Genomic DNA, 15,454 nt, shown 5'->3' on the forward strand with positions numbered 1-15,454 from the left:
GTTTTTCAATGATCACAAGTATTAAGAATATGCAAGCTGTAACCACAACATGAAATCAGATCTTTCTGCTTTAGAAGTTGTCACCAATAAATATATGCTCAGGAGGAGTCCAGGGCTTGTGTACTCTATTCTGAATGCAATACAGTAGGACTAAAATCCAGCAGAGTATCCTGGGTAAATCTGTCATGGGGTGTCATTCCTGGGAAGTCAGATGTTACCCACCATCCACTTGAGTCAAGTGTCTTGACATTGCCCTCACTGCATGATGTCTCAAATTTTGAACTTCAGGTGTTTTTGAAAATAACAGAGAACAAAAAAAAAAAAAGAAGGGAAAGGGAAAGGAAGGTGTAGAGAGGGGGAGAGACGATAAGGATAAGGGGATGGGAGAGGAAAGAGGCAAGTGTAAAGAGGAAAGGAAAAAAGGTTTGGAGTAGGAAAACTTGAATTCATATTAAGTAGTCAACAACCTACTAGAAGGTTCAGATTATTATTATTTTTTTTTAATCTGGTTGCCAACAGTTACAAAGCATTCGGTTCATGAATCATCTTGTGTCAAGTCTCCAGTAGAGTGAAAATGTTCTTTTTCTTGAAAGATGGGAGATTGGTTACTGCATTGCAAGGTTGCAAGCTAGTGTTTGGATGCCAGATTCTGAGAGCTCTGAAAAAAACAAAACCTTGAGCACTAAATGAGCTATAAGTAACATGCTGAAAGACACTGTATTGTGGACTAGAATTATTTTATAAAGAGTCACTGAAAAAATCCTAAGAAATCCTTATACAGTAAGTACTTGTTATTTTGTTCACTCTAGAAAAAAAAACTGCTCATCCACTTTCTAAATTAATTTATATCACAATCATTTATATTCCTAGATTTGGACAGGTGTTCTCATACTTGTAATATTTATACTTCAGAAAAAATAGGCTTCCATGACTTCTTTAGAGATTTCAGAAAAAAAAAAAAGAAACAACTATTTTACTTTAATTAAGGTATACTTTCAAGTGGCAAACATCAAAGTGACGATGCAAAGGTTATAGATATAGCTAAAATTATATTAAATTTTACAGACTCTAAGTAAACAATGTCTATGAGATAGAATTTTCTTTTTACTTTCATTTGAAATTCGTTTTTTTTTCTCCATGAAGAGTCAAAAGGGAAATCTCATAGTAGTCATCGCCACTTATTTTCTATCCTGCTTAAAATGTTATCATTTATTTTATGAAAGACAAAGGGAGAACTTGTACTGGTATCGGTTTAAAGGGATTTCCATAATTTATTAGTAGCCTCTCTATTCATGTCTGTTGTCAGATCAGCACTGCATACTAGTGAAATGTATCCTGATTTCACCATGGTGTTTATTAGTGCCCCCAATTTACAATAGTTATTTGACATTTGAGTGCTGTTTTTATCCTCATCCACTTTTTGGTGAGCTCTTGTGATTATCTGTACTTCCAATAAGAGTAACATCAGCAAACCACCTGCCAAGGACAGTGTGAATATTAGAATACTTTTAAGACAATAAAAATATTCTGAAATAGTTTTTCCGGAGCTAAAATAGTTGATTTTCTGCAAACTTTCTGAGTGTTTTGTAAGGACCGACAGCCCACAGGCTATCAAGGATGGATGCAAATATGCGTGGGAGTACAGAAGGGAAAAATATGAAGTACTTTTGTCATAAGGAAAACTGTTTGGCAGGAGCACAGTCTTTAAATTAGTGCCAGCCAAATTATATTGGTAGACAGAGATCACATAATAGTCCAAAACTACCAGAAGAGCCCAGATGCAAGAAAGAAATGTGTTTATTCCATGTTTATGGGGATGCAAATGATGTGCACTTGTGTACGTCAGATATCCTCAGAAGCCCATGGAGTTTCGCGTTGCTTCTTCACCAAAACTGCCACAATCAAAATTGGACAGATAGGCCAGTTTGATAAATGTACTTCTTTTTAATATAAAAAAGTTTCTTTTTAATCAAGTTGGCTTTAACATTTTCATCCTGCTGATTTAATTGAACAAGTAGACAGGCAGATAGCAGTTCTCAAAGTCAGTGTGTCCTGTTGCATGCTTTCATTCTGCGGCTGCTAATACTGCCAATTTATGTCAGTGACAAAATAAAGTGCTGATAGGAAGGTGAGCATTAAAAATGCAAAAACATCGCATCAGTAGTGCATATAAACAGTGTTCCTATTTTTTACGAGAAATACAATAAAATCTGCATAGCAGGCTGACAGCTCCACTGCCCTCAGCTATCACATACATCTCCCTTGCTTTAGCCAAGGTGTATCATTGCCTTTATACAGATATTCATTGTGTCAGCTGACATTTTACTGCTTTCTATTTTTTGCAGTCTGAAATGGCAGTCAGTGATTCTGAAGGAAAGAGGTGTTTTCACCTGCTACCCACAGCTAATGCATTAAGCTGAAGAGGTTTGCTGTTTCGGAGCAGACCGCCTCTTTTTTAATTCATTTTGTTTCTAAAAATAACGATAGTGAAATCTTTAAATGGTCTTGTTGTTGGTGTATTCTGGCTCCTGTACGAGCAAGAAATGAGCAAATCTGGGAATTTAACCAGACACTTTAGTCAATTACGCACTGATGTTTTCCTGGATTGGAAACACTGAGATGGTAGCGCAGCTCTAGGAATGAGCTGATTCAGCCCTTGAGTTCAATATACAGGCAATTAGGAACTCGTTTGTTTACTCTTTTTTCTATTGTAAGTATAAATAACACTATCTTTCCTTGTTCTGCATCCACAGGGTGTCAGCTACTTTTATGTCAACACTGGCTTAAATCTCAAAAAGTTGAAGTAAAAATTAAAGGGTTTACTAAAACATATTTCATGCATAACAAAAATCTACCAATGTATAAGCAGCCCTTGAGTCTTTGAGCATGTTTCTTTTCATCTTTTCCATCCATCTGGTACTTAATAATGTTTATTCCAGACAGAATCAATTTTGTAAATACTAAATAATGTAATTAAATTTGTGAATATTAATTAATTAATTATTAAAGCTGTAACAGCGCATGTGTGGATATTACTGTGATGTGATTCCTGCAGTTTGATAACATACAGGGTCTTGTTATCTTTTTGGTGAGAAAGGGAAATTAATGAATTTGGATTTTGGTCCAGTCCTGTTTATTTGCAAAGGAGATGCACACAGTCACGACTCTGTGTAAAGTCCTGTTTTCCCAGTCGCACTGTGCATGAACTGCAGGAATCTCCCTTGTGTTCAGCAGTAAGTCGGTCATTGCTACAAGCACTCTACCCAAAAAAACCACGTGGGTGTTGGCTTTCTCCCAGGGCTACACACAGAGTTCTTCTCGTTGTCCATGTATTTTTACCCTGGTACTTCCATCCTTTCATATATATCCTTATACTGAAATTAAAGTCCAGCATTTGTATTTTCGAACTGTCAACAGACTCTGGTATAATAACTAACTTTTCTTGCTGAGTTGAATCATGTGTAAGGTGCTGTCCTCCTAGTATTTTGGCTATTACTAAACAAAACAGCATTTAATTCCTCCTTTTTTGATCCAAACTTAGCATGCTTGATATACCTATTGACTTTCCCAGGACTATAACGAATTCTTATTGTAAATAGCTTTTAACATAATAAACAGACTAATAATAAACTTTTCTCTATATACATTCCTGAATGTTTACTTAACCCACGAGCGTGCCCTCCTGATGCTGTTTTTGTTCATTAATGCTGTGTTTTCTGTTTCCGAGGGAGCTTCCACCCCTCACTGCCTGGGTTGTCCCACCTATCAGCGCAGTTATAGCACTGTGCAGTGGGGCAAGCAAAACCCTATCTGCCTCTGCAGCCAGGGGAAAGAAGGAACTGCTAGGGAGAGGGTTGGTTGTCTCCTTCAGGAAGAGGTGAGCAGTGTAATGGGCATCCCAGACATCTCGGGACAGCATCTAGCTACCTGCCAGTGTGTTAGTGAGGAGCTCTTCCTGGGTTATCAAAATCAGACTGTCCCACCTGTACATAAAAAATAATAATAAAATAATAAATAAATATAAAACGTTTGGAAAGATTTCCATCCTTTCTTCAGAAGTCTGGGTTCTCTGGTAAAAGTATACCCGTGCAAATATTGCATCTCCTTTCAAACCAACTACTTGACAAGCTTCTTAAAGATAGCGTGTTAGGGTTTGTTTGTTTGTTTGTTTTTTCCTCTGACTTCGGTGAAGGGAAATGACAGATAAATATTTTCAATGTCAATCTGTATTGTGTATGGGTGTCATACTGTGTTCCTTTTATTTATTTTGGTTTAAAATGTGTCAGCTAGTGACGCTGTGCCATGTGATGGTAATAGATAATCAAACCAGAACATTTACTTCTTTTATTGCCCAGTAAGGGAGAACACAATGCCTAAAGCCATTCTGTCTGACTTCATCACAGCAGAACATTTGTATTTCCAGATCATCTTCATCTCTGCTGCGTAGATTGTCTCCACAGTTTAACTAATCATACCCGTTTGAATGGTTAAAACTCAGTAGTACTGTTTTTGTGTGAAGTGGTTTCTTCTTGTGAAGTGAGGGCTGCCCAAAATTAATGTGTTTTCGTTGGTATGGTTGGCAGCCCTAGTAACAACTGCATTCCCATTTGTAAATGTTTAAATAACTGTTAGGGCTGAAGTTGTATAGTATTATGATAGCATTGTTCCTGTTTGCTTCTGAGACAGAAAACAGCGAAGAACTTTGTAAGTTACTCAACCAAGTGTAAAAACGTAAACAGTAAGAACAACATTGATGGACCAAGATTGCTGAGGATATTCTGATTAAAATTTTCTGCTAACAATTTCACTGTTGAAGTGATCAGTGAAGGAAAAGTATGTACACCCCAAAATATTTGTTAAGCATTGTGTTTAAAGAGTATGTTATGAGTTAAGGGTACTAGCTTTTTTTTTTTTCTGTGAATAAAGAGTGAGAGAATAAAATGTTCAGTACAGATGAAATATTCAGAATAGGAAAATGATTTTTAGCAGCATTTTTTTTAATTACTTAGAAATAATTTGGCTAACACAACTGAAGGAAGTTTGTGCATCCTGGAAAAGTCATAATATGTGCTGCATATGAGGGAAACTAGTAAGAAAATGAAATGATTGCATCAGAACAGTTTCACTGAAGTCTACTGTGATTCACCCCTTGTTAATAAATATTTTAATTACTCCCAGCAGTTATTTTGAGATGCTTTTGAGGAACTAATTTGAAACCTATATAATTCAAAGAAAAGTCTCTAAATGAGGAAGTGGCATTTCCTTAATGCTATATTTATAACTATTTGGGCAGTTAGACACGGATGAACTGCCTCTCTCTTTTATGAATGTCTTTTATTCTGTAACTTAACATTAAAACATACAGCAATATCAGTTCGTGAAAGCTGTGCCAGCAAGAGGGGGACCAGTAGCCAGTCACCTATTTTTACATGCATGTAAGTCAGGATGAAACACAGAATGCTTTTAGCTGAACTTTGGAAGTCTTTCAGCTTCCTCTTCCTTCTATTTCTGCCTGCTGATTTCATGTACCTGGTATATTTCACAGAATCACACAGAATCACAGAATCACAGAATCGAAGGGGTTGGAAGGGACCTCGAAAGATCATCGGGTCCAACCCCCCTGCCAAAGCAGGCTCCTTAGAGCAGGCTGCCCAGGTAGGCGTCCAGACGTGCCTTGAATATCTCCAGAGAGGGAGACTCCACAAACTCCCTAGGCAGCCTGTTCCAGTGCTCCGTCACTGTCACCATGAAGAAGTTCTTTCGCATGCTGGTGCGGAACTTCCTGTGCTCTATCTTGTGGCCATTGCCCCTTGTCCTGTCCCCACAAACCACTGAGAAGAGGTTGGCCAAATATTTGAGCCTGGATGGTTCAGATCATATGTGAAAACCTGTTTGTGTTGATAAAATCATTAAATATTAGGTGGTATCAATGATCTGTAATTTTTCCAAGGCAGGGAGTAACATTTTCTAGCTATGTAGTTTAGAGATTTAGATTAGTGAGGTTTAAACTGGTTGTGTCTAACAGTGAATAACATTAATGCACAAGAGGCAAGAGGCAACACAAGCAACCAGCAAAGTTCCCAAGATGAGCCCTGCAGAACTGCAGGGACGTTTTGTATTCACAGCACTTTTGTAAGGACGAGAAACACTTATTAAAACATGTTCACATAAACACAAATGCTGTCTTGCAGGAAAAAGTCTGATTCTAGCACCTTAAAATGTTCTGTTACGGTTTCTGTACTGTTATATCTGTGTGAACTCTGACTAAATCCACAATAGAAATAAGTAGAAATCTATTGATCTGGTCTGATAATATTGTAACAACAAGCATAATCTAAAAGGTGCATAGAGGCAGAAATAAGTAGCGCAGAATACATTTAGATGAGAAAATATGATTTCCGTAGGAGAAGGAAAGCATCTAAAAGCACAGACCAAATCAGATACACTCAGGAACAAAAATACGGCAAAGAGGATAAAGCTCCAGTGGCATAGACTGTGTAATGGCTGACTGTAGGTGGAATACTAAAAGAACAATAAATTAAGAATTTGCCTGAGCACTAACTCAATTTATAGAAGGAGAAAGCAGGCAGAAACCAAGAGAAAATGCCAGTGTTCACTCTGAAAGGAGGGAAGCGTACGTGTTTAATTCTGGGTTGTATTCAGTCGTGCATCATAGTATTTTCCAAAAATCGTTATTTTATTGTTTACTGGGAGAAAACTACACCTCCTTTACATGAGTGCAACCTCATCAAAATCTGCAGACTTGTAATAGCATAATGTTAGCTGAATCTGGCCCATTGTTTATAAATTGAGTTCAGTCCAGAATCTGAAACACACAACAGAAGTATTTTAAAATGTGCAGCTCTTCTGATATGGATCCATTCTAGGGAATGCTTATCCAGGCATGGACGTGTCATAGATCTGGTGCATTAAACCCACGAAAATGCTCTCATCCTAAGTACAGTAGTAAACTGCACACTGTCACTGTTTTTGAAGGTTTTCAACATTATCTCCTCTAATACTTTCTGTCAAAAGTGGACATAATTCTTGAATGCAAGAATAAGTATATTTTAAATAGAACTGTGATAATGTTAACATGATGGTGTGTAGAAATACTCTGAAAGCAGCAACTGCTTATACCTGGAGCTGTAACTTATGCCCTGGTTTTGTCAAGTCTCAGGGGTGCCAAAGCAGAGTTTTACTTCTGCTTTGTGTCTTTTTTCCTCACCAGCCTGTCTCATGAGCTTTTCCCTGTGCATCACACTTGAATCCTGGTACAGAGGCATCAGTCTGCTCCTGGAAAACTTCAGGCTCCAGATCCACAAAAGCACAGAAGTCCCTAACTCCTTTTTGCAGACCTATCAAGCTATTCAGTCTACTCTCAATGTGGGCTCGTCTCCCTCTCCTATACTCCTGGGCTTTTGTCTCTTTTTGGTGAAGCAGCCCATCCACAGAGGGCATCAGGCCTCTCCACATACCATAAGCTTGGCACCGTCACCCCTCCAACACCATTAACCCAGAGCACATGGTTTCACACACTCTTGAGGTCTGTGTTTCAGTTTTGAGGCTCGCATTGATGTATTCATGCAGTGTAAAGCATGCACTTGAATAGGATTGAGACATGTAAACCTCTTTGTAGCTTTAGCCCTAAGTGTACGTGGACAGGTCCTACAACTTCAGATTTAATTCAGATTTTGTCCTTTTAACACTATAATCACCTAAAATAAACCCCTTGAATCCAACAATCACTGACAGCAACCTATGAATCGTATCAACATTAAGTAGGCAACTGGTGCTTCTAAATATAATCAATACATTTTTTCTTCTAATACTTTTTTTCCCTGATTAATTCCCATTAAAATTTGGCCTATTTATTTGAGGAGAGTTTTGATAATGAGTTTAAGATAATAAGTAATTTTGGAAACCAAGTCCTAACTGCACCTTGGCACCCTTGAAAAAGAAGGACCTGTTGGCTATTTTTATATAAATTGGAGCTTATTTTAGGTCTGCTTGGCACAGGTTAACGATAACTGATGAGGCAGTGTGGCTGAGTAGTTCTCAAGGCAATCAATTGTAAACTGTCTGAGATACATCTGAACAACGGGAATTAATATTCCTTCTCTAGGATCAGGATAAACAATCCAGACACATCCTGACTGCTTGTTGAGCTAAGACATAGATGCACACGTCCCCGTCTCCTGCTACTCAGTTTGAAAGACATCAGTATATGTGCAGGGAAAGAGTCATGATATACTGCGTTTTTCATTTCACTGAGCTAAACAAGCCAGTGTTTCATTCATATGACAGGTTCTCTCTTCCCCTGGACTTTTACTGACCCTTCTCTACATCTTTTCCAGTTGAAGTTTTTGAGCAAAGGTGTCAAGAACTTCATAGCATATATTAGGTGAAATTTTGACTTATATCTTATGCAATTTCAAACTGCTTCATAATCTTCAGGAAGTTCATATTTGCTGAAAAGAGAATTTAACAAAGTAGGAGTAAGTGGAATATGTCCTGAACATATGACAGTTGATGAAATTGTAGCCTTTACAAAAGGCAGTGGCTATTTTCCTACAGTTTTTGATATCATTTGTATTTGTCGTTACTGGAAACACCAAATGACATTACATTTCACAGTCATTTGAAGAACATTCCCACAAAGGAAGGTCAGCCAATTCTGAAAACACAAAGTATGTAGAATAAATTATTGTACTAAAAAAATAATAAATTACATACTGATATTTTAAAAATCAATTTTAAGTAAATTAGTTTTCTAGAACTCATGGCTTCATGTAAAGGTTTTGAAATAGTAGCTCCAAACAGTGACTCAATGTATTTCAGATGGTTTGTGAATGAGCTACAAATTACTTTTTTGAAATGGTAACATTAACTATAAAACAGTAGTTTTTCAAAAAGGTAGACAAGCTAGCTGTGTTACGGGAAATATGAGCAAGTGTGACATGAAAGCACTGAATGTTTCTCTCATGTACACTAGCACAGAGCCAGGATTTAAAGCCTGCATGCCTGCACATACAAATGCATGTGTAATCTATGTATCTGGAAAGAAAGATAAATCCTTTATATTTGTATGTAGCTGTGTTATCAGGGACCCACTTAATGAAAGCAGTTGGAATACTTCTGTCATGTCATGTTATTCAATAATGCACACATTAATACTTCTTAGTAAAGGCCTTTTCTAAGCATAAAATAAATCACTCCACTGGGGAACAAGGACTGAATTCAAACAAAGTGAATTTTTTATTAGTGTAAATGTGATTCATAGATTGTTACAGTTAGTTGTAGGAAACAACCAGACAACCATGTTTTTCAGCTCTATCCATTTCTTTCCCTAGGATCAGGGTAGAAGATGCATTTCTTAGTATAGCATCAGATGCTTTAATGTGCTGGGCATCCAGCAGCTTCCACTCTGAAGGTGAGCTACTGGATTTGGGCAATATATAAAAGCTGACTGTATATGAAGGAATTATGTGTGAGATGAAGCTAGGCAAATAAAACAGAGATGATGCAAAACTAGTTTGTATCCTGTGGTACAAATCGCACGTACGTGTAGTTTCTGAGTTTAAGCTGTGTTCTACTGATGTGTTCTACTTTTTGTTCTTGTTTTATATAATTAACTATATGGTAATTCTGTTTCAGCTAGTAGCTGATAATTGCAGTTCCAATTAGAAAAAAAATACAAACTTAGTCTAATCATCACAGAAACTAACTAATTATGTAGAAAACCTATCTGCTTGCATAAACAGAACAGAATCAAAATTCACTATAGGACACTAAGATGGATGAATAATTATTTTTAGCTTGTTCACTGATTTATACTAGTGTGTAGCCTGGTTTAGGTGCATCTTTTTTTATCTAGCAAAATTTGAACTGTTTACAGGCTGTGTACCATGTAGAAAATCTGATATTTAATTTGGTTATGAGCAGAGTCACTTTGTCCATATATCGTGAATAAAATAAGGTCATTCTATGGTGAACAAAAAAGAATCCTAAAATTTAAACTGGTAATAGAATATATCTGTGGTTTAAATAGATATTTTAAAGTCAAATGTTGCCTTCTTTATTGCCACGATCTGTGCTGTGCGTATAAGAGCTCATAACCTAACCAACTGTGCACTTGGTGGGAATAGTGCAAGTTCCTCAGCTGCTTGAGATGATGTTGCTCTTGCAACAGCTGTCAGCATTCATTTTTTCCCAATCAAATCACCCTAGAAACCCACGGTGCCCTCTTTCTACCTCAGATCTTGTAACCCCAGAGAAAGCAGAGACTCCAGAGTGCTGCAGTACAGTGCAGGGTTGCCAGGATCAGGGCAGGCAGTGCTCTGGCAGAAACAGGGACATGCAGCCCGGAGCTACTGCTCCCTTGCGCAGCAGCAAGACCCTGCACAGCAGGCGAACAGCGTGGCCTGCCTGGGGGCTGGCAGGTAGCAGCAGGCAGCTGGTGTTAGTGCTTTGTCCCTGGGCAAGGCAGCAAAGTCCAAGAGATGTGCTGCCACCAGCTGACCCCAAATCAGGGGCTACCCACGTAGGAGAGAATAGTGGAGGGGCTGCATGAGGGGCCATGAGGTTGGTGGTCCTAATTTGAGGAAACAGACATGCAGAATAGTGCCTCAAGGGATGTATAGCTAACCTGCTGTCTCCTGTAGGAGACCAGAAATCTTGTCTATTTGTTGTGCTGTGTTGAAAAGGGAAAATGCTGTTTAGTTGGGTTTTTAACTAATTAAAAAATCTTTCAATGTGTAAAGAATGCTCAAATAAAATGTGAATGGTGTTGCAGTTGGAAAATAAGGTCAAGAATATTACCCTTATCAGTCAGCATAAATTGGAAAGAACACAGTTCTGACTTCAAGCTCCCAACTAATTTAAATTTCACATGGACTAAATTTATCTATCATCTTCAGACAATATTTTCACTTTGAATAATGTATCTCTTGTGTTTATTTGCTAACTTCCCAACTATAAAATAGGTATTTTAGCTATCTGATTCATTGCCATGTCATTTGCTTCAAAGGCATTTTACCTCTACTTCACAAAATCCAATTTTTTCATGATCTTATTCATGCTATGCATATAGAAGTGTCGAAAGGTAATAATTAGACGCATCTGCTTACATTTGCCAGGAGCAGATGTTAGACAAATTAAAATGAACATAACTATCACTCAACATCATTAAAGAAGCAACTCTATAATAATTTCTGAACTTTGACAGGCAGTTAAATATTCTACATTGGCATATTTATGCTATTTGCAAAAACCTCATATACAAAATTATCTTCACATGCAGTTGAATCAAAAATGAATTGTGTAAGTGTTCCAGGTTACAACTTCTACTTCCGTCCCCCCCGGAACAGTAAGTCATCTGCCCCAGCAGCGATACTTATTAATACCATAGGACAGTCACATCAGCTCACAAACAATGCAGCAGAATCCTAACTGACATAACAGTCAGTTCTCCAGGAAGATAAGGATGTAAGAATGGTGTTTTTAAGATAGATCGAAAGTCCATTTTTCTCAGTATTGCATTTCCAACCATGGCTGATGGTGAAGGCTCAAGAAGAGTGTAAAAATAGACTGAATTTTGGTATTTCTTTGATATTCATCCAGCATCAAACTATGAAACAGCTCACAGGCTTCCCAAGACCTTTGTGTATTTCGGGTGATAAGCAGTGGGTAAGAGCTACCTAGTTTAAACATGCACACCCATACTCATATGGTTGAAAAAAGGAGTATCCTTTTATGTGTTTTGAGCCTGACGTCTAGTAATTCCTTTTTTATCTTACAAATGAAGAACTGTCGGCCTCCTCCACAACATTTTTCTGTAGAGGACTGTAAAAAGAACTTTTTACAGATACCTTCAATATACCTCTTAGTTGCTTCTTTTCCATGAACAAAAGTCCTTGTGTGATTATTCCGTCTTTATGTTCTGGGCGTGTTCTGGGCCTTTAATTATCCTTGCTGCAGTTCTTGGGACCTTGTTATGCTTTGTCCTGTTGGGGATGTGGACCAGATGTGCACACAGTATTCAATATGTAAGCATACTAAAAAGTTGTGGCACAATGATTTTTCTTTTTTTCTATTTCTTTCCAATACAGTCTTAAACTTCTGTTTGCTTTTTTTGAGTTCACAGAATACTGAACTGATCTCTCCTTAAAACTGCTGATTGAAATCACAACTTTTTTTCGAGAGTGGTCTTAGCTCAGAAGCTGTGACTCTTTCTGTAGTTAGGATTACTTTTTCTGTATTTGATTCACCTTCCATCAGCATTGAATTTTATCTATTTTATCACAAAGCATTCAGAATGCTGTTGTCCTTCTACATTTCTTCACACTTACATCTTTCATTTTTACTGTTCTGAGAAATGTTGCAGCAAATATGAGCACCTTAATGTGCATCCCCTAGAATCCTAGAATCATAGAATATCCGAGTTGGAAGGGACCCACAAGGATCATCAAGCCCAACTCCTGGGTCCCCAAAGGACCACCCAAAAATTCAGACCATGTGTCTGACAGCAGTGTCCAAACACTTCTTGAACTCCGTCAGGCTCAGTGCTGTGGCCACTGCCCTGGGGAGCCTGTCCCACCGCCCAACCACCTCTCAGCATAGAACCTTTTCCTGGTATCTGTACTGAACTGCCCCTGTTGCAGCTTCAAGCTGTTTCTTCGGATCCTATCACTGTCACCAGAGAACAGAGCTCAGCGCCTGTCCCTCTGCTCTCCCTCATGAGGAAGCTGTAGACCACAATGAGGACTACCCTCATTCTCCTCTTCTCCAGGCTGAATAAAGCAAGTGACTTCAGCCGCTCCTCATATGTCTTGCTCTCCAAACCCTTCACCATCTTCCTAGCCTTCCTTTGGACACTCTGTAACAGTTTTTTGTAACATCTTTTTTATACTGGGGCACCCAGAACTGCACACAGTACTGAAGGTGAGGCCACGCCAGCACAGAGCAGAGTGAGACAATCCCTTCTCTTGACCAACTAGCAATGCCGTGCTTTTTTTTTCAATGTTCTTATCTGTTTTTTTCTAGTTTAGATGTGACTTAATATTTTTGAAGTGCATCTTTTTCCTTCTAATAAAATTATTTATCCAAAATTTCAACCATTCTTTGTTTGTTTGTTACTTAACAGTTATTTTTGATATACAGAAGCTCATGTTATGATGACCATAAACAATCTTTTCTCCAATATGGAGCCAAGTTTCCTCATGCTTATACAATTTACTTTTTGAAATTAAATAGTACTGTAATGAAATTTTAGACTTTCATTAGTTTTAAAGGATAACTTCCTAATTCCAGTGGGGTTATGGAGGAAGCGATCTGTAGCAGCATTTTGACCCATGACTTATGCATTGCTCACAACCGTGTCAAGAGTGTCTTGTCTTGTTTCAGGTTTCACCAAAAGCTTCTTCATGAATCAGTCATTTGTGGTGTCATTTAGTCTCTGTATCACACCCCAACCTGACATTTATCCAGTCTATGTGGGGGTGATTGAAGTTTCTAATTACTAATTTGTTTTTTTTTGCAGCCTCTTAGATCTCTCTTGGCACCTCACTGACACCATTGTCATCCTGATTAGGCAGTGGCAATTTATTTCTAATACTTACATGGGCCTGGCTTCTTAATCTATAGAGACTATGTGTAACATTCAATACAATTAACTATCTGATGCAAAGCTTTCTTCAACAGTACATCCTTCTTTTTCTTGCCTATGTGGTTTCTTTTGTGTTACAGGTTTCCATTGACTGCTTGCCTTCTGTCAAGTCTGTGATGTTTGTGTTAGGTCAATATTCTCACTTCAAATTAGGTATCCTACTTCCTTCACCTTATTTTCAAACTTCTAGCATTTTAATAGCAGCATGTATGCATTTGATCTGGTTGCTTATTTTTCTATGCTAGTATTTTTGACAGTAGAATTAGCTTAACTTGTGTCCTACATGCATTCTACCATCTTAACCTCTTTCTCAAGGATATAAATATTTTATAATTTCACCTCTCTATGATTCACCACCCAAGGCCAGATTTTCTTCTGCACCTTTTTTTCCTATCTAATCATCTTTAATTCAGTTCCCTTCTTTAGTAACCTTTCTATTGTTTAGTGCCAGGAGCTTTACCTGAACCCTGTTTTGCTATACAGACTTTGTTCTAAAAGTTTGTCTGGTTCTTGATGGGTCTAAACCTTTCATCCCTACACTGTTACCTGAAAGACTGATTCTACTGCCAGCATGAAAAAGCACTGCTGAAACAAGAGCACAGGTAGATGATGGAGGATATACTTTTTATGTTTGAGGAGGCCATCTGATTATCATAACTGACATGCTCTGCAGAATACTAATCTCTGGCTGAAAGCAATGTCATATAATGTACCTTGCTAATGCTCCTTCCCTCAGTCACATTCTGGTCACCCAAAGGCCTAGTGGGGAAAATGATTTCTGGCCTCCTAAATGTGCTTTGCTGTGTCTGAGGTATCTGACAATGGCAGATGAATTAGGTAGGTAATTGAACAGTGATTATAGGCTGTACCTGTGGTAGGAAGAATCCAGTTCATTAGATAACTGGCCTGCATCTGTAACTGGCCTCCTTTTGAATTTGTAGAGCACCACTGAAATCAGTATCTCCACCTGGCATAGCTGTATACAAGTAATTTTGCTGCAGAAGAGGTGTTACCACACAGCACTAGCATAACACCACACAGCATAACTGTCTGGTGAGGAAAAAATAATTAAGGGAGGTATATAGACTGAGTTTTAAGTTCTCAATCTTTTTACCAGATTTCCTAGGAAATAAAAAAACTCACCTTCTGTTCTTCCAATTAGTACCATGTTAGGAGGAATATTGCAGTACACAACTAGCCCTTTCTACATTCAGTTATTTAAAATAGACATACTGCAGAATACATTTACAAATTTTTGTCTGTGCAGGTATCCTGTGTGGCACATATGTGCTGATGTCAGAAAGTAGCCCAAAAGATAGCCTTGCAAAAAGTATTTTTACTATAGATGGATGAAGAGGAAAGTCACTAACACATAATCCACAGCAGGATCAGTCTTGCTCTACGTATTTAAAGTAGATATAAACCCCTGAGAGTGTCATCTGTCATCAAAGAATTCTATTTAAAAAAAAAAAAAAAAAAAAAACATGCCTTTAAACCTACAAGTTTGGAAGATTTGTCATAAAATAAGTTTCATGCTGATCGTTTAGAATGTCCTGTTTGTGGCTTAAGAAGTTGGGCAATGCTGCAGTTCAAAACCCTCCTTCCTCACTTTTACTTCTGCAGTGATATATCTTGCTTCCCTAATTACAAAAGCTATTAGCAGATTTTTGCAGAGCGTTCAGGTCACATGCAGGAGGCGAGACATCCCCCTCAGCAAGCCATTTTCCTTTAAACTCAACTCAGCCTAATTTTTTAAAGGGCATAGGCAGGGGACACTCTCTTTTCCAC

General features: G+C 38.0%; 1 protein-coding gene across 3 annotated transcripts in view; it reads left to right on the top strand.

The window, feature by feature from the left end:
- Window positions 1-15,454, top strand: part of GABRB3 (gamma-aminobutyric acid type A receptor subunit beta3) — a 115,308-nt gene that overhangs the window by 57,419 nt on the left and 42,435 nt on the right. The window contains exon 1 of one of the 3 annotated variants that reach the window (XM_040535737.1): window positions 14,622-14,719. The exons of the other annotated variants lie outside the window; for them this stretch is intronic. The gene's annotated coding sequence lies outside the window, so the exon portion shown is untranslated. Of the gene's footprint in view, window positions 1-14,621; window positions 14,720-15,454 lie in introns of those variants that run through there. 3 annotated transcript variants of the gene reach the window in all.

This window comes from Cygnus olor, chromosome 1, assembly GCF_009769625.2.
Source record: "Cygnus olor isolate bCygOlo1 chromosome 1, bCygOlo1.pri.v2, whole genome shotgun sequence".
NCBI lineage: Eukaryota > Metazoa > Chordata > Aves > Anseriformes > Anatidae > Cygnus > Cygnus olor.